The sequence below is a fragment of the Scyliorhinus canicula genome, chromosome 3 (assembly GCF_902713615.1).
Source record: "Scyliorhinus canicula chromosome 3, sScyCan1.1, whole genome shotgun sequence".
Taxonomy (NCBI): Eukaryota; Metazoa; Chordata; class Chondrichthyes; order Carcharhiniformes; family Scyliorhinidae; genus Scyliorhinus; species Scyliorhinus canicula.
The window spans coordinates 52,961,506-52,979,809 of NC_052148.1; positions in this window are offsets into that span (position 1 = coordinate 52,961,506).

Here is an 18,304-nt window from a genome sequence, read left to right on the forward strand (position 1 = left end):
TGGGCTTCCCTCTAATCTTTGCTGTGACCACCGGCCTTCCGGATCGGTCCCAGAGGGTGTCACAGACCCAAGTGGGGGAGCCCGAACACCGTCAGTCCGTTCCGTCCACATTGGTCTGTCCTGACTGCGTCTCTATACTATGGATTGGCTTAGCTTTGTTCCTGTTCAGAGTGCCTGTCTGCTGGCCTCTCTGAGATCTCTGTGGGCCGTTGCGTTGCCTTGCAAAATGTCCTAACTGTCCGCAGTTGTAACATTCCTGCGACTTCTGTGGGGGGCTGTTCTTTCCTTCGTTTACCCATGCGGGGTTTTGGTGCGCTCTTACTGCCTGTATATCTGCTGCATCCTGAGCTTCCTCTGGGGTCTTTACTTTAACCTTGCCTTGGACGGATTGTTCCCAATCTTTTAAAAACCCATTTTTCATTATGGGCCTCTTCTGAGGGGTCATAACTACTGCAGACATTCTGTCCGCCATCTGTGGCGTGGGAGATTATGGTGCGGGTCCATTTAACCATATTATCGTGGGTTAAATGCGCTAGGTCTAAATCGCCAAAAACGGCAGTGAATGAATCCACAGCCTTCCTGCGAATGCTGTGGGATGCTCTGTCCTTTTCTGCCTACACTTATTTAGGCCTTCGACTGGGTCTCCTCTATTGTACCCTATCGCGTCTAAAATAGATGTATGCATCTCCTCTAGTGTGCTTCCTCCAACGTTCTGTGGGTCGGGGAGGGCTGCAACTACTGATGAGTCTAAACTCAAAACTGTGAGCTTCACTTGCTCTCGCTCATCCAGGCCGTACATGGTAGCCTGCTGTTTCACTTTCGTGAAAAATTGGTGGGGGTCTGTGGTGGGGAGGAACGGGATGATTTTCTCACACGCGTCCCTGAGTTGTGTTACAGTTAAGGGGGTGGTGTAGGTGATGTCGGGTGCGCCTTCTGTGGTTGCCTTTCTTTGGGTGGTGACTGGGTTCATAGGTGCGGGTGCTATCTGATCTGTGGGGGGTTGGGGCGCTTTCCTTTTATGTTGCGCTGCTGGCGCACATGTCCCTTAACATAGCGCTGCTCTGTCTCGCTCAATTATTGCCAATCTGGGGCATTTTCCTCATCGAACTGTGTTCCAAATGTGCTTTGGAACCCATTCTGTACGGAAAGCAGAGATTGCAGCTCCGCAATCTGCTTCCTACACTTCGCGTGATCCACTGTGCTTTGCCTTTGCTCAGTGGTGGTAGCATGGAGTGCTCTTAAAGCTGCCTTTAGGTCAGAGCATTGCCTCTGCAAAGCCTCTACCTGCTTTTCTGACTCTTCTCTTATCAGGACTGCACGCTGCATATCCTGATAGGCTTTTTCATATTGGGTTTGGGAACTGCTCAGATGGGCTAGACAGGACTGATGTGCCCTCTTGGCATCATCCACCTCTCTATCCTTCTCTGCCAGCTTCCTTCTTAACTCTAGGTTTTCCTTTTCGATGTCCCTGACATCCACTTTGCTCATCCTATTCCTTTCCTCTAATTCTTTGTGGAGCGTCCGAACGACCTCCTCTGTGCCTCGCAATTGTGCCAAGCAGGACACAATTGCCATCGGCTTGCGTGCTTTACTTAAATTCTTCCTGTGAATTTGAGAAAGGTTCTCCCACCAAGTGTGTCCTATACTCCCGGGACCTGTCTCCTCATTCAAACAAAACTCACTCCAAAGGGGCCATCCTTTCCCTTTGAGATATTTCCTGAGTTCCAGCTCCCATACAGGACACTGGCCTACTCTGCTACTGCTGGTCGCTGCGACCACGAACTGCTCTGGGTTCATGAGGCGTTCCATTGCCTCCATGGCCATTTCCTCTTTCTCTCTTTAATTTGGAACAGGGGATGATCAGGTAATGCTTTTAAATACGGGTACGGCTTTCGCTATGTTCCGATTATAAAACTCCCGACAGTTTGATGCAACAAAAATCTCTCGGTTTAACCTTACAACCCTGTTAGTTACGCATGCAAAAACACACTTCCGAATTATCGTTATTGATTTGAACTCCTTGAACAATTGTGGTTTTTCCTTTTCCCAATTTTTTTCCAATTCAAATTTCTGGGTTCTCTCGGAGTGGGGGGGCCACTTCTAATCGAGGTCCCGGCGGAGTCGCCACTAAATGTTGTGACTTCTGGGTGAGTGTGCTGAACACTCAATTTGGCTCTGTTTCTGTTCTAAGCTCTGGAGTCGTCAGGTGTCGTTAAGACACCACCACAAGCTTCAAGGTGAAGTTCAAAGCAATAAAACCGTACACCAATTAGTAAGTCCAAACAACTGAGTTTATTATAATACAATTATAATAACTACCCATGCACACGCTAAAAGGATTAAACTTATTCCTACCGCTAAATAACTACTACTTATCTCGAAGGAACTGCTGGGTCAGGGAACAAGGCCTCTTGCTCTGCTCTGGTCCGCAGACTTCAGGTTGGTATCAATTAAAAAGGGGTCAGGAGTGCCTATCTCTGGTAGCGGTCGTTGGGAGGCACTTACTTGTTGGTGGCTGCTGTCCGAAGGCTGGAACAGGAGCCAGGAGACTGAACCAGGTGTGGGACCTTTCTTTTATTGGTCCCAGGGGATCCGCGCCCCTTTGGGCGGACTGTTTTACCTGCTTGGAATCGATTGGGTCTCTTCCCAATCGATATGTTTGAACCCCCCAATCATGGGGCAGTTCCTCGGTCGCTGGGGCGGTTCTTGGGACTTATTGTTTTGGGCTTCTCTGGCGCCAAAGGGTCTGGCCTTCCATAGAATGTATCGATCTGTGTTTAACTTGTTTCCATTGTATCTGGGGATCGCCCGGTATCGCCTCATTAGTATGTTAACTGGTTTCTTTTCACAGTGCTGTCTGGTTTCTGCAATAGTCAAAACTGGCTTCTGCAGTCATCCCAATATACAATCGCTTTGCAAGCTGCTTGCTTTACAACATGTCCATTTTCCCTGCATTCCTTGCAATCTTCCATTTTGTGTTGGGCAGTGGCCACCCAGGTGGCTACAATTGTTCTTCACCTTCGTCGCCATTGACAGAATGGCATGCCCCCCCCCCCCCCCCCCACTCCCCACTCCCCACCCATCTTCTCTCACCATTTCACCTGGCATCCCTTCTCCACCTCTCAGGCCGCCTGGTAAAATATGGCCCATTAATTCTCTTTCTCTCCCCATGGGTGAAGGTTGTTTGAGCTAGTGGTTCATCTCGCCATTGTCATAATATTGACACCTAGCTGAATGGAGTGCTGGGTGAAGACGGGTTTACTGGAATAGTACCAGGGATGGGAGACTTCAGTTATGTAGAGAGACTGGAGAAATTGGAGTGAAATGTTCCTGTGCAAATCAATAAATAATAGAATTCCTTCCTCCTGTCTGTCTAATTGCAAAGTCTGAATTTCACAATCATATGCTTCACAGCAACCAATCAGAGTGGCAGACTAAAAACAGAGGTACTGGAATGATGGTGCTGTTTTCAAAACCAGACTGCAAGTCTCGACTGGCAACATTGCCTGAAGCAGTGTGTGTACTCCCAATGAATTTTGGCAGGGTTCTCGATCCCAGGCTGCTAACTGGGTCTAAATGTATTCCAGGAGGTTTCACCACATGACTTTCCTTACGCTACAGCCATTAGTCGGCCAATACATCCATTCGTGTGACACACTGCCTTCCTTTGCCAAATGGAAAGCCAAAAGACTTATTACCCAATTGGATGAAGCTTGATTGTCAGCCAAATAGTCTTTATTTTCCATTTTCAATATATTCATATTTGATAGAGGGAAATGTTCAAATAAAATGAAAAATAAAATTATGTCACGATAATAAATATTTCTCTAGATTTGCGCACAGCAGTGTCCTGGAGATTGATCTTCAGTTTCTGGAGGGTTGACAACGCAACCTTGACCTGATTATTTATTTTTATTGACAGTCAGTTGTTTCTAACAGGATGGTGGGGTGTTGAGGGGTCAGGTCTAGGGGGCTCAGAGGTGAACATTTTCCATCAACATTCGTCACCTTTCTGTACTCTGATGCTAACACAAGGAAGGATACACTATTGGCACTTTGAGAACCAAGGTTTGAGACAAGTAAATCCTAGATTTACTAGAAGGAATGTCACTACAATATTTAAAGAGTGGCTAACACTGCATAGTTTTTTTGAAGAATACGAACAATGATTGACTTGCAGATTTTTTTTGTTTCACCTCTGGCGGAAAGGTGACACCAGACCAGACCGTGCGGAACGAACCTATCAGTGCACAGCTTCTAACCAAGTTTATGTTAGCCATCTGATCGTTGACTAGGTAAAATAATTCATCCCTGAGGCTGCAGTACGCAATCATTTCTTGCAAATAATTCACTCACTGACATCACCTACATATGCAAACAAAATTATTCAAAATAATCACAGCAGCGAATGCAAACAGGAAAGGATTATTGAGATAATTGGGAACAAAAGCCATTCAATATAAAATTCCCTCCCTCTCCCAACATATTTTATTTAAAAGGGAAATGGAGAGAATGTCTCTACGCTCTAAATTACGCACTATTAACGAGCATTTCCAACACAGAAACAGTGCATTTGGCTCAACAGTTCCATACATGTACTGCCACGGACAGGCAAGGAAAGATAAATTGAAACCCTCAATCCCCTTCCCTTATTATCAAAGCATGTTACCGCAGATGAAATGAAATGAAAATCACTTATTGTCACAAGTAGGCTTCAAATGAAGTTATTGTGAAAAGCCCCGAGTCGCCACATTCCGCCGCCTGTTCGGGGAGGCTGGTACGGGAATTGAACCCGCACTGCTGGCCTGCCTTGGTCTGCTTTAAAAGCCAGCTATTTAGCCCAGTGTGCTAAACCAGCCCCTCTGGCATATGAAACAAAAACCGAAAATGCTGGATAATCTCAACAGGTCTGACAGCATCTGAGGAGAAAGAACAGAGCTAACGTTTCAAATCTGGGTTAACCTTTGTCAAAGCTAGAGAGAACTGGAAATAGTTCTGTTGTTGGTGGGGGAGGGGGTGGAGCAGTGGGGCTGGATAGAGGGCCAGCAATAGTCCCAAAAGACGTGCTGTTAGGTAATTTGGACATTCTGAATTCTCCCCCTGTGTACCCGAACATGCGACGAACTATGGCGACTAAGGGATTTTCACAGTAACTTCATTGCGGTGTCAGTGTGAGCCTATTTGTGAAAATAATAAAACATTATTAAGTGAAGATTGACAAAGATGTCGTGGACAGAAAGACAATGGGGGCAGGATTTTCCCCTACCCGCTGAGGCGGGCGGTCCCGGCGCCGAGGAGTGCCGTGAGCCACTCCGGCGTTGGACCACTTCCGCCGGCCGGTGCGAGTTGCCGCACACGCAGGAGCGTCAGCGTGTGCTGGTGTCATCCCAGCACATGCGCAGGGGGGTTCGTCTCCGCACCAGCCATGGCGGAGGTGCACAGCAGCCGGCGAGGGGGTACCACCCGGGGCCAGATCACCCCCGCGCGCCCCCGAGGACCCCAGAGGCTGCCTGCAGAGCCAGGTCCCGCCGGTAAGTACCTGATCTAATTTACGCTGGCGGGACCGGCCTAAAACAGGCAGCCATTCAGCCCATCGCAGTCAGTCTTCCAGTCAGCATCAACTAAAAAGCAAATTCGACAACGCCGGTCTTCAGCCAGCTGAATTCAAACTCCAATGTGAAGGAATTGCTCTTCAGACTCTGGGCACAATTCAATGGCCTTGTCGCGCACGGCTTGGTGTCGGGATGAGGCACCAGGCTGTTGAATCTCCCGAGACGTCTCTCAGGAGATTCGCGACACTCAAAACATTTTGCGAGATTCAACGGAATCGTGAGAGGCTGCGGTGGAAGTGCTGAGAGGCGGTTGAAAGATCGGGGCTTCCATTAAAAATGGAGGCCCGATCCGAGAGTAGTTTTCCTGCACTGGCAAGCTGAACTCGTCAGTGCAGGAAAAAACAAAAGTGCAGCCTCAATGGGCATTCCTCGCCGAGGCCAAAAACACCTGGCAAAGTGCCATTGAATAGCGGAGTCTTGCAGCGCCAGAAAATACCCCGCTAACCACACCCTAAACTGGACATGTTTTTTATTTCACTGAATTATTTCCTCTGACTTGACACTCTGGAAGTCACGTGAACTAATATTAATTTCTGTGGTCCTTTAACTGTCAAACAAATTTTCTTTTCCCCACCCTCCAACCCCCCGATCTTGTAACCATCTTACATTATTGGTCCCTAATTCTGGCCTGCCTCCAAGTGAAAACATCTCTCTCACTGACCGTGTGATGTTTGGAGTGGGATGTTATGGACACTCCTTCCCCATATTTTTGAATGTGAAATAAACTTAAACTTCTGAGTTAATTCTAACTCAAGATGGATGTGGATTATACATAAATTGGATCACAAAAACCGAGGGATTTGAAAAACATGCCACTGCATTTTAAAAAAAAATTCAAGACACTTTCTGCTTATGGACAGGTGGTAAGAGGAAGTCAGTGCACTTTGATTGACTCTCTCCTGTTTGGAACACTCTTCAGTGTTTTTCTGCAGACTACCCAGGACTTTTCTGGATCTTTAGATCAAAACCAATTATCTCCAGTCACTTTTGGTGACATGGCCAATACTGGGATTGTTTAAACAGAATGGTTTCCCTCCACGTGAAACATCTCACTCTCTCTAACCATTCATGAACTTAAATACTTCTATTAAGTCACCCCTCAGTCTTCCATTTTCTCAAGCTAGTTCGATCTTTCCTGACAGCAGTAGCCTCTCTGCTCTACTATCATTCTAGTAAATCGTTTTTTACACATTCTCTAGTGCCTTAGTACCTTTCGTATAATATGGAGACCATAACTGTTCACAGTACTCCAGGTGTGATTTGACCAAGATTCTACACTAGTCTGTAATAACTTCCCAGCTTCCCAGAGCTATCCTTCCAGAAATGCATTATGGCTTCATTAAAATGCATCGCTACTTTAATCAATTTGTATTCCTCTATCCACTCCCCCAACCCACCACCCATCCTTCTACTCTCCTTTCCTGGTTGGACATTTGTTTTCCAAGGACTATGTGACCCCATTATTCTTCCTACCAAAATGTACCACCTCATGCTTATCTGTATTAATCTGTCAATTACATGCCCACTCGACAAATTTATTAATGACCTTCTACATTTTTGTTTCATTTTATATTAAACATGCCTCACAATGTTGGTGTCATCAGTAAATTTTGAAATTGTACTTCTGATCCCTGAGTCCAAATCATTAATGTAAATGGTTAACAGCTGTTCTCTGAGCACCAATTCTTGTCGAACAGCTGCACTCTCAAGCAGCCAACACCACGTCGGCCTTCGACCACTGGCTAGCCTGCTTCGAAAGCTACTTCCGATCATCGGCTGAACAACTGTCGGATGCACAGAAGCTCCAGGTCCTTTATTTACCGGTGAGCTTTGATATTTTTCCCCTTATCCGGGATGCGCCCACTTATGCTGAAGCAATCGAGCTCCTGAAAGGATATTACATTCGGCTGGTTAACAAACTCTACGCCAGACACCTCCTGTGCACGAGACAGCAACTCCCCGGTGAGTCCTTAGACAATTTCTGTCATGCCCTGCACATCCTGGTGAGGAACTGTGACTGCCAGGCAGTTTTGGCAGTCGAGCATACAGAACTTTTAATCAGAGACGCTTTGTTACGGGCATGGGGTCAGCATACATCCACCAGCGCCTATTGGAAGCTATTGGCTTGACCTTGTGGCAACCAGGCAGCTCGCAAATTTGCTAACAGTAGCCTCCCATAACGTACAGTCGTACGCCCCCGACCGCACAGCACCCTCATGGACATCGTGGGCCCCACCAGCTACCACCCCCAGCCCACTCCAAGCCTGCACCGCGCGGCAGCCCACTTCTGTGGGCAGACCAAACACCTCTGGCAGCGCTGACCGGCGCGGAACTCAACCTGCAAGATCTGTGGAGAGAAGGGACATTTTGCTGCTGTGTGCCAGGTCCGGTTGATTGCTGCTGTTTCTAGTCCCAGCCTTCCACACCCCATGTGCAACCCATGGGCGCCGCCATTTTCATCCCCGCAGACCACGTGCAGCCCACCATGTGCGCCCCATGGGCGCCGCCATCTTCGGCGCCATTTTGGACGGCGCCTCAGGACCCCTGCTCGTCGGGAACTTCATCTGGCAGATAAAATCCCTCGGTGGAGGATCGAACTCTCCACCTATAGTTACGATATTAAATATCGACCGGGGAAGCTCAACGAGCCCTCGGATGCCCTATCCCGCGGGACATGCGCCAGCGCGCAGATCAGCCGTCTGAAAGCCATCCATGTTGACCTCTGCCATCCAGGGGTCACCCGGCTTGCCCACTACATCAGAGCCCGAAACCTGCCTTTTTCCAACGAGGAGGTAAAAGCGGTCACCAGGGACTGCCCGATCTGTGCAGAGGCAAACCGCACTTCTATAGACCAGACGGGGCCCACCTGGTCAAGGCTTCGCGGCCCTTTGAACGCCTTGCGATCGATTTCAAAGGGCCACTCCCCTCCACTAACAAAAACATTTATTTCCTCAACATCATCGATGAGCTCACCCGATTCCCTTTTGCCATTCCATGCCCTGATATGACCTCCCACACAGCCCTGCATAGTGTCTTCACCCTGTTCGGTTTCCCCAGCCTCGTGCAGAGCGACCGGGGTTCGTCCTTTATGAGCGACGAGCTGCGTCAGTACCTGCTTGACAAGGGCATCGCCTCGAGCAGGACTACCAGCTACAACCCCGGGGGAACGGGCAGGTGGAGAGGGAGAACGCGACGGTCTGCAAGACCGTCCTACTGACCATCCGGTCTAGAAAACTCCAAGTCTCCCAATGGCAAGAAGTCCTCCCAGATGCACTCCACACAATTAGATCCCTCCTCTGTACAGCGACAAATCAAATCCCTCACGAGCGGCTCTTCATTTTTTCTAGGGGCACTATCACGGGGGTCTCACTTCCGGCGTGGCTGAGGACACCAGGCCCGGTCCTCCTGAGAAGCACGTCAGGGGGCACAAAACCTGTTGAAAAGGTGTGCCTCCTACATTCCAACCCCCAGTACGCATTTGTGAAGTTCCCGGACGGTCGCCAGGACACAGTATCCCTTCGGGACCTGGCACCTGCTGGATCCAGCCCCCCCCCCACCCCCACTGAGGAACCCCTTACCCCGTTCCCTATGCTGCCGCCCCCTCGCGCCCACGATTCCGCAAGCTCGCCCCACCGGTTCCACGCGCCAGCACCAGCCCGCCCCCAGCGCCCCCAGTCTCCGGTCGAGCCAGAGGTGTATGAGGTTTGGACGAGACTCGCCCCGGAGTCTGCCATCGTACCCCAGCTCTCAACACCCACCCAGCCACCGCAAGAGGCTGCAACCCCGGTGCTCCGCAGATCGAAATGAACAATTTGTCCACCGGACAGACTAACTCTGTGAGCCACCACCCCCGCTGGACTCGATTCTTTTCCACAGGGGGTGAATGTGGTGAATGAGATTCAGACGGTATTATAGTTACCAATGTCACTCTGTTCCAAGTATATATATGTATCAATATTGTAAGTGCAGTTGCACTACCTGACCACCAGTGGGAGTAGCTCTGGGAGTACTCGAGAGTTTGTACTGGGCTCCCCCCTTGGCTCCGCCCAGAACTCCTCCCCCGGAGCTGCTGTATAAAGATCCGTGCCACAGAGTCAGCCAGCCAGTTCACCGAAAGTTCAACGTCTAACAGGCTGGGTCCGTTGTAAGTATATTAAAACCGCTATGTATTGGACATAGCTCTGGCCGCCACCCTCAACCAGGCGGGCAGGCCCGTGGCCTTCTTTTTCCGCACCCTCCATGCCTCCGAAATGCAGCACTCCTTTGACGAAAAGGAGGCCCAAGCCATCGTTGAAACTGTGCGGCATTGGAGACATTACCTGACCAGCAGCAGATTCACTCTGCTCACTGACCAATGGTCGGTAGCCTTCATGTTCAATAACACACAGCGGGGCAAGATCAAAAATGATAAAATCTTAAGGTGGAGGATCGAGCTCTCCACCTACAATTATGAGATTTTGTATCGCCCTGGGAAGCTCCACGAGCACCCCGATGCCCTATATCGAGGTAGATGTGCCAGTGCTCAAGTGGACCGACTCAGGGCCCTACACGATAGTCACGGTCACCCGGGGGTCACCCGGTTCTTTCACTTCATAAAAGCCTGCAACCTCCCCTACTCCATTGCAGAGGTCAGGGCTGTCACCAGAAACTGCCAGGTCTGCGCGGAGTGCAAGCAGCACTTCTACCGGCCAGACCGAGCGCATCGGGTGAAGGCCTCCCACCCCTTTGAACGCCTCAGCATCGACTTCAAAGGGCCCCTCCCTTCCACCGACCGAAACACGTACTTCCTGAACATGGTCGATGAATACTCCTGATTTCCCTTTGCCATCCCATGCCCTGATATGACTTCTTCCAAGGTCATTAAAGCGCTCAACAGCATCTTCGCCCTGTTCAGTTTTCCCACTTACGTCCACAGCGACTGGGGGTCCTCCTTTATGAGCGATGAGCTGCATCAGATCCTGCTCAGCAAGGGCATTGCCTCGAGCAGGACGACCAGCTACAACCCCCGGGGAAACGGGCAGGTGGAGAGGGAGAATGGGACGGTTGGAAGGCCGTCCTGCTGGCCCTACAGTCTAAAAATCTCCCGGTCTCTCGCTGGCAGGAGGTCCTCCCTGACGCTCCATCCGATCACTACTCTGCACTGCGACTAACTAAACCCCCCATGAACGTTTCCTTTCTTCCCCAGGAAGTCTGCCTCTGGGGTTTTGCTCCTAACATGGCTGGCTCCTGGACCCGTCCTCCTCCACAAAGACGTGCGGACCCACAAGGTGGACCCGTGGTCGAAAGAGCACAACTACTGCCCGCGAACCCACAGTCCGCCTACGTGGCGCACCCAAACAGGTGCCAGGACACAGTCTTCCTCCGGCACCAGCTGGGTCCCCACCCACGGCCCACCACCCGACACCCCCCATACAATTGCCTGGGCGCCACTCACCCTCTCCCCAGCGTACCTCACCACAGCCCCCACCCCAGGATGATCCGTCCTCCCACTGGTTCCACTCAGGGATGAAGACGAGGACAACGCGTTTCCGGAGTCACAGGCGACCAAGTCGGTGCTCGCATCACCACTGGGACCGAGGCGATCACAGCGGAGGATCAAGGCACCCAACTGACGGAACCTGTGGATTTTGCCTGAACTTGTAAATTTTGCCTGAACTGTAAATTCTTTCACCACCGCCGCTGGACTCTTTTTTTAACAGGGGGTGAACGTGGTAGTCACCACTAACTGTATATTAGATGTAGTAACTGTATATTAGATGTAGTAAGGTAAGGCTCCTGTACTAGAGGTACAGGGGTAAATCCTGCCTGCTGGCTCTGCCCAGTAGGCGGCGTATAAATGTGTGTGCACACACATTCTGTAGCTTCCATTCTGGTAGCAGCTGCTGGAGGCCACACATCTCTGCTCAATAAAGCCTTGATTATTCTCTACTCTCGTCTTTGTAGTAATTGACAGTGCATCACTCAGCACACACAGTAGAGGCAATGAGGTCAGCAACAGAGAAGGAAGCATTTTGCTCTGCCTCTGTAGTTGAGCCTTTCCACTCTAATCCCACAGTCCCTGCTCACACCCAAAGTTCTGTATTTCCTCTCCCACCTAGAATGGTTTTACTCATCTTTCCTGTCTGTTCAGTTCAGTTTCCCACAGGATGGGGTAATTACTAGATAATGCTTTAACTTAAGAGTTACAGTGACATCCAAGGTTATTTCTGCCAGTTCATGAAAGGTTATTTTGTATTATTTATGTAAGACCTGGGTATAAACTTGAAAAAACATCAAAGATGTAATCATGCCTGTAACAAATGTGAATGAATAGGCAAGGGTGAACTCCCTGTAAAAAGTTCCAACACTTCTAACACACCCTTACAGATGAATACTAATAGGCTCCAGGACATTTTGTCTGTTTTGTATACTCAGTTAGGTCAGGCTGCTGCTGGGTGCAGCCAATTGATTCAATTAACCTTTTGAGTGTCCGCAGCTCTAATAGGTTTTTTTTCTCTGAAATGCTGGGCTATAACTTTCTGGTTTCCCAGTATTGGATCTAAGCGGGCATCCCAATGATACGCTAGGGATTCCTCTTGGAAGTTCCCATAAAAGGGTTCACCTGACAATTGCCCAGAAGTGCAAACTACCCATGGACGATTACACTGGGCTGGAAGTTATCCGACAAACCGATTTAAATCGCTAACTTTGGATGGTTCTACCAGTTTTATAAACACAGTCACTCTGGAAGAGTTAGAAGGACAAAAGAGCACTTCCAACTTCAGACTATTTTAAACACCCAGAGTGAGTGCCGCACGATATACACCCCGCATACATAACCTCCCCAGGGACTCCCCCCACCCCCTGACAAGTAAGCACCCTGCCCCCACAATATTCCCCACCCCCACAACACCCCACTCTCTTTGGATTCTCCACGCTCCCCATCCTCGGGACTGACCCCCTTAACCGGCCTGGCCCAAACTCCCGCCGCTTGACCTGATCCCTCACATACCTGATTCACCCCCCCCCCCCCCACCCCAGCCCAACCCCTCAGTCCTGAACACCCTGATCTGTCCCTATATCCCCCAACCCAAACAACAGATCCCCCTGACCCAACACCCCCATGACCTGAACAACACCTTCCTTATCTGAAAGACACATCCCTAAGCCAACACTCCTCCCCACCACTGACCAAAAAAAAAGGGAACAAGTTGAAGTTATGAAACAAGAACAAAGAAAACAAAATAATAATAATAATTGCTTATTGTCACAAGTAGGCTTCGATGAAGTTACTGTGAAAAACCCCTAGTCGCCTCCGGTGTCTGTTCAGGGAGGCCAGTTTGAGAATTGAACCCGCGCTGCTGGCCTTGTTCTGCATTACAAGCCAGCTGTTTAGCCCACTGTGCTAAACCAGCCCCTCGAAAGCTAAGACAAAAGGGAAGACAAAGACAAGCAGAAATCCTCACAAATATTCACCGGTCATTGTCTCCCCTCCCGCTGCGACAGTGGTCCGCCTTTCGCTGGTCTGCCTTAGTTATGCTCCCATGCGTCACCAGAACGTTTATTTACAGATGTGTCTTTACCGTTTACTTTGGTTTTCGGCATGCCCTTAAGCCCAAATCCTGCGGTTTAGTCCCTTGTCTCTCTCGCCTACTTAGCGTGCTTTCGCTCCCACCCCCCACCATTTCCAGCCCCCTCCCCTTCTTCCATTTGTCCTGTAGCTTGTTTGCGGCTCTCCCCTCCCTCCCCACTCCTCTCACCCTCCCGGTTGCATGCTACAAATAGATCATGGAACAAGTTAGTGAACGGCTTCCATGCCCTGTGGAAACACTCTTCCGACCCCGCAATACTAAAATTTATTTTTACCAGCCTGAGAAATTCCACTAGGTCGGACGGCCAGTCTTCACCTTTGGATGGTGCTGCCGATCGCCAGCCGAGCAGGATTCTCTGGTGGGCGATTAGGGAGGTAAAGGCTAGGGTAATGACACTCCCCCCATAAAGAGTTCTAGCTGCTCTGAAACCCCAAAGACCGCCACTTTTGTACAGGGCACCACCCTCATCTCCGCAATCTTGGACATTGCCTCAAAGAAGGTCGTCTGTGTTGTGTTATGTACTCTGGGATAACACAGGCTGCAACTCGATGCAGCTTTGACCAAAAACTTCCAGACTTTGAAGTAAGTTCAATGTGATTTATTGAACCATCAGCACAGTTCTCTATGAGTTCGACTCTCCTGCTAATCGTGCTATAGTAACTCAGTCTAACTAACCATTCTGCTCTAAGCCACGTGGTGGGTGTGGTGCTTCTGATCTGCCCCTTTCCTACTCTCTAAGTATCGCCTGTGGAAAGAGACAGAGCATGTGTGCCCTGTCCTTATATATGTGTTGTGTAATGCCTCCTTGTGGTAGTGTCACCTCTGAGTGTCTTGACTGTCCATTGGTCGTGTCCTATTCTATGTGTTCATTAGCTGTATGCCTGCATCTCATGATGTCTCTGGTGCTCCCTCTAGTGTTTACTTAGTCGTAGTGTATTTACATGAACCCCTTGTGGATTTACAGTGAAGCATATCACCACAGTCTGGAACCCGACAAGTCTGGGGTAGACCCAGAACATGTTGCTGTGGGTGGACGGTATTTCCTGGCATTGTTTACATTTGCTGTCCACCTCCAGAAAGAGCCTCCTAATTTGGCCTCTGGATAGATGCGCTCTGTGCACCACCTTTAGCTGTGTTAGGTTCAGTCCTGCACATGTGGTGCTGGAGTTTTCCCAGTGGAGTGCTTTGACCCAGAGTCCTCCCCCTGAGGGCCGAAGGGCCTGTTCTGTGCTGTACTGTTCTATGTTCTATGTACTTCTATGCATAGTTCTTCCTCCCATTTTCCCCTTGTCTCATCCAGGGGGTAGTGTACCTCAACCAAGAGTCGCCCGTACAGGTCCCCAAAGGCCCCCCTCCCGAGCTTGCCCGCGACCAACAGTTCTTCAACTGGTATTTGTGGCTATGTCACCGTTTCCTTACAGAGAACATTTTTGGCCTGTATGTGTCTCAGTTTATTTCCTTTGGTGGTTGAGTTCCTCCAGGGTTGCTACTCTGTCATCTGTGTACATGTCCCTAACCGTCAGAGTTCCCTAATTCTGTCTCTATCTTTTGAAGGTGGCGTCCATTATTGCGGGAGTAAACCTGTGGTTGTTGCAGATGGGGGCCATGGTAGACATTTTGGACTCATCTGGTATCACTTTCGGAGTGTGGCTACAGCCAGTGGGCTGCTTGAGTACTTGGTCGGTGGGGGTGGACGGGTGGGGCAAAGGGGGTTGGGAATGCAACAGCTAATGCCTCCCCTCTGGATAGCTCTCCACCCCTTCTCCACTCTGAGGGCGACTCCATGTGGCTCGATTGCCAGACCAAATAGCAGCAGGGTTAGCGGGCATTTCTGTCTCATGCCTCTGTGCAGCTGGAAGTATTTAGAGATGGTGCGGTTAGTGCTATGGGAGCACTGCACAGTAGTTTCACCCAGGTGGTGAATCCTGTCCCAAGCCCAGCCTGTTCCTCTATGAGGTACTTCCACTCGACTCTGTCGAAGGCCTTTTTTGCCTTCAATAAGATGATCACCTATGGCGATCCCTCTCCGGGTGGGGTCATTATCACGTTCAGCAGGTGTTCGATGCTAGCTGCCTGCCCTTGGCAAAGCCCATCTGGTTCTCTGCGACTACCACCCACACACAACTCTCCAGCCATTTTGTCAGGGTTTTTACATCTACATTGAGTGGTGAGATGGTGTAAAATTCGCATTCAGTCGGGTCTTTGCCCTTTTTGGATATCAGCGATATTGAGTCTTGCGCTACTGTTGGCGACAGGGATCCCCTTACCAGCGAGTCTACGAACATCTTCCACAAGTGCAGGGTCAGGGCAGTCACAAATCTTTTGTAGAAGTCCACCCGGAATCCATCTGGCCCTGCCACCTTCCCCTCCTGCATGGAGTTGATACTCTCCATGACTTCCCCCAGTTCTAATGATTCCGCCTCTTGTCTTCCCCTATGACCAGCATGTCCAGTCTATTTGGATTGGATTGGATTTGTTTATTGTCACGTGTACCGAGGTACAGTGAAAAGTATTTTTCTGCAAGCAGCTCAACAGATCATTCAGTACATGGGAAGAAAAGGGAATTAAACAGAATTCAAGAAAATACATGAGAATACATAATAGGGCATCACAATATATACAATGTAACTACATAAGCATTGGCATCGGATGAAGCAGACATGGGTGTAGTGTTAATGAGGTCAGTCCATAAGAGGGTCAGTTAGGAGTCTGGTGACAGTGGGGAAGAAGCTGTTTTTGAGTCTGTTCGTGCGTGTTCTCAGACTTCTGAATCTCCTGCCCGATGGAAGAAGTTGGAAAAGTGAGTAAGCCGGGTGGGAGGGATCCTTGATTATGCTGCCTGCTTTCCCCCGGCAGCGGGAGGTGTAGATTGAATCAATGGATGGGAGGCAGGTTCGTGTGATGGACTGGGCGGTATTCACGACTCTCTGAAGTTCCTTGCGGTCCTGGGCCGTGCAGTTGCCATACCAGTCTGTGATGCAGCCAGATAGGATGCTTTCTACAGTGCATCTGTAAAAGTTGGTAAGGGTTAATGTGGACATGCCGAATTTCCTTAGTTTCCTGAGGAAGTAAAGGCGCTGTTGTGCTTTCTTGGTGATAGCGTCGACATGAGTGGATCAGGATAGATTTTTGGTGATGTGCGCCCCTAGGAATTTGAAACTGCTCACCATCTCTACCTCGGCTCCGTTGATGCTGACAGGGGTGTGTACAGTACTTTGCTTCCTGAAGTCGATGACCAGCTCTTTAGTTTTGCTGGCATTAAGGGAGAGATTGTTGTCGCTGCACCACTCCACTAGGTTCTCTATCTCCCTCCTGTATTCGGACTCGTCGTTATTTGAGATCCGGCCCACTATGGTCGTATCGTCAGCAAACTTGTAGATGGAGTTGGAACCAAGTTTTGCCATGCAGTCGTGTGTGTACAGGGAGTAGAGTAGGGGGCTAAGTACGCAGCCTTGCGGGGCACCGGTATTGAGGACTATTGTGGAGGAGGTGTTGGTGTTCATTTTTACTGACTGTGGTCTGTTGGTCAGAAAGTCAAGGATCCAGTTGCAGAGTGGAGAGCCAAGTCCTAGGTTTTGGAGCTTTGATATGAACTTGGCTGGGATTATGTTGATGAAGGCGGAGCTGTAGTCAATAAATAGGAGTCTGATGTAGGAGTCCTTGTTTTCGAGATGCTCTAGGGATAAGTGTAGGGCCAGGGAAATGGCGTCTGATGTGGACCGGTTGCGACGGTATGCGAATTGAAGTGGGTCAAGGCGTTCCGGGAGTATGGAGGTGATGCGCTTCATGATCAGCCTCTCGAAGCACTTCATTACAACTGACGTCAGGGCCACCTGGCGGTAGTTATTGAGGCACGTTGCCTGGTTCTTCTTTGGTATGATGGTGGGCTTCTTGAAGTAGGTGGGGACCTCGGAGTGGAGTAGGGATAGGTTAAAGATGTCTGTGAAAACCTCTGCCAGCTGGTCCGCGCAGGCTCTGAGTGCACGACCAGGGATCCCGTCCGGACCCATCGCCTTCCGTGGGTTCACTTTCAGGAAGGCCGATCTGACTTCGGAAACTGTGATGGTGGGTACGGGTGAATTATGGGTTGCTGGGGCACTCGATAGCGGATTGTTGGTTACCTGCTCAAACCGAGCATAGAATGCATTAAGTTCATCGGGGAGGGGTGCACTGCTGCCAGAGATACTGCTCGGCTTCGCTTTGTAGCTCGTTATGTTGCTTAGTCCTTGCCACAACCGTCGAGAGTCTGTCTGTGACTCTAGCTTAGTTTGATATTCTCTCTTGGCATCTCGGATGGCTTTGCGGAGGTCGTACCTGGATTTCTTGTATAGGACAGGGTTGTCTGCCTTGAACGCCTCAGATCTGTCCTTCAGTAGGGAGTCAATCTCGCGGTTGAGCCATGGTTTCCGGTTGGGGAACGTACATACTGCTTTCTTTGGCACGCAGTCGTCCACACATTTGCTGATGAAGTCTGTGACGGTGGTGACATACTCATTTAAGTTAGTCGCTGAGTTCTTAAATATGGACCAGTCCACTGTCTCCAAGCAGTCACGTAAGAGCTCTTCTGTCTCCTCGGACCAGCACTAGCACAGTCTTATGGTCTGATTTCCCAAAGTGCGGTCGGGGGATGGAACGGTAGGCGCCCTTGATTTTTGAGTAGCAGTGGTCAAGAGTGTTGTCGCCCCTGGTGGTACAGGAGATGTGCTGGTGGAATTTTGGCAGTACACTCTTGAGGTTGGCTTTGTTGAAGCCTCCGGCCACAATGAACAGGGCCTCCGGGTGTTCTGTTTCATAGTTGTTTATGACTGTGTACAGTTCATCCAGCGCCTTCCTCACTTCTGCCTGGGGGTGGGATGTAGACCGCTGTGATAATGGCTGAAGTGAACTCACGTGGAAGATAGTATGGGTGGCACTTTACGGTCAAGTATTCCAGGTCTGGGGAGCAGTAGGTCGAATTGCTTCATCCCCGAGTCCCCCTTGGGGGCTTGGAGGTGTACAGACTCCGGTAGAAGTTCTCAAAGTACTCATTGACCCTTTTCGGCAAGGCATCTAGCCTGCCATTGTTGTTCCTAATCTGAGCTATTTCCCTTTGCGGTTGCTGCTTTCTCAGCTGGTGAGCCA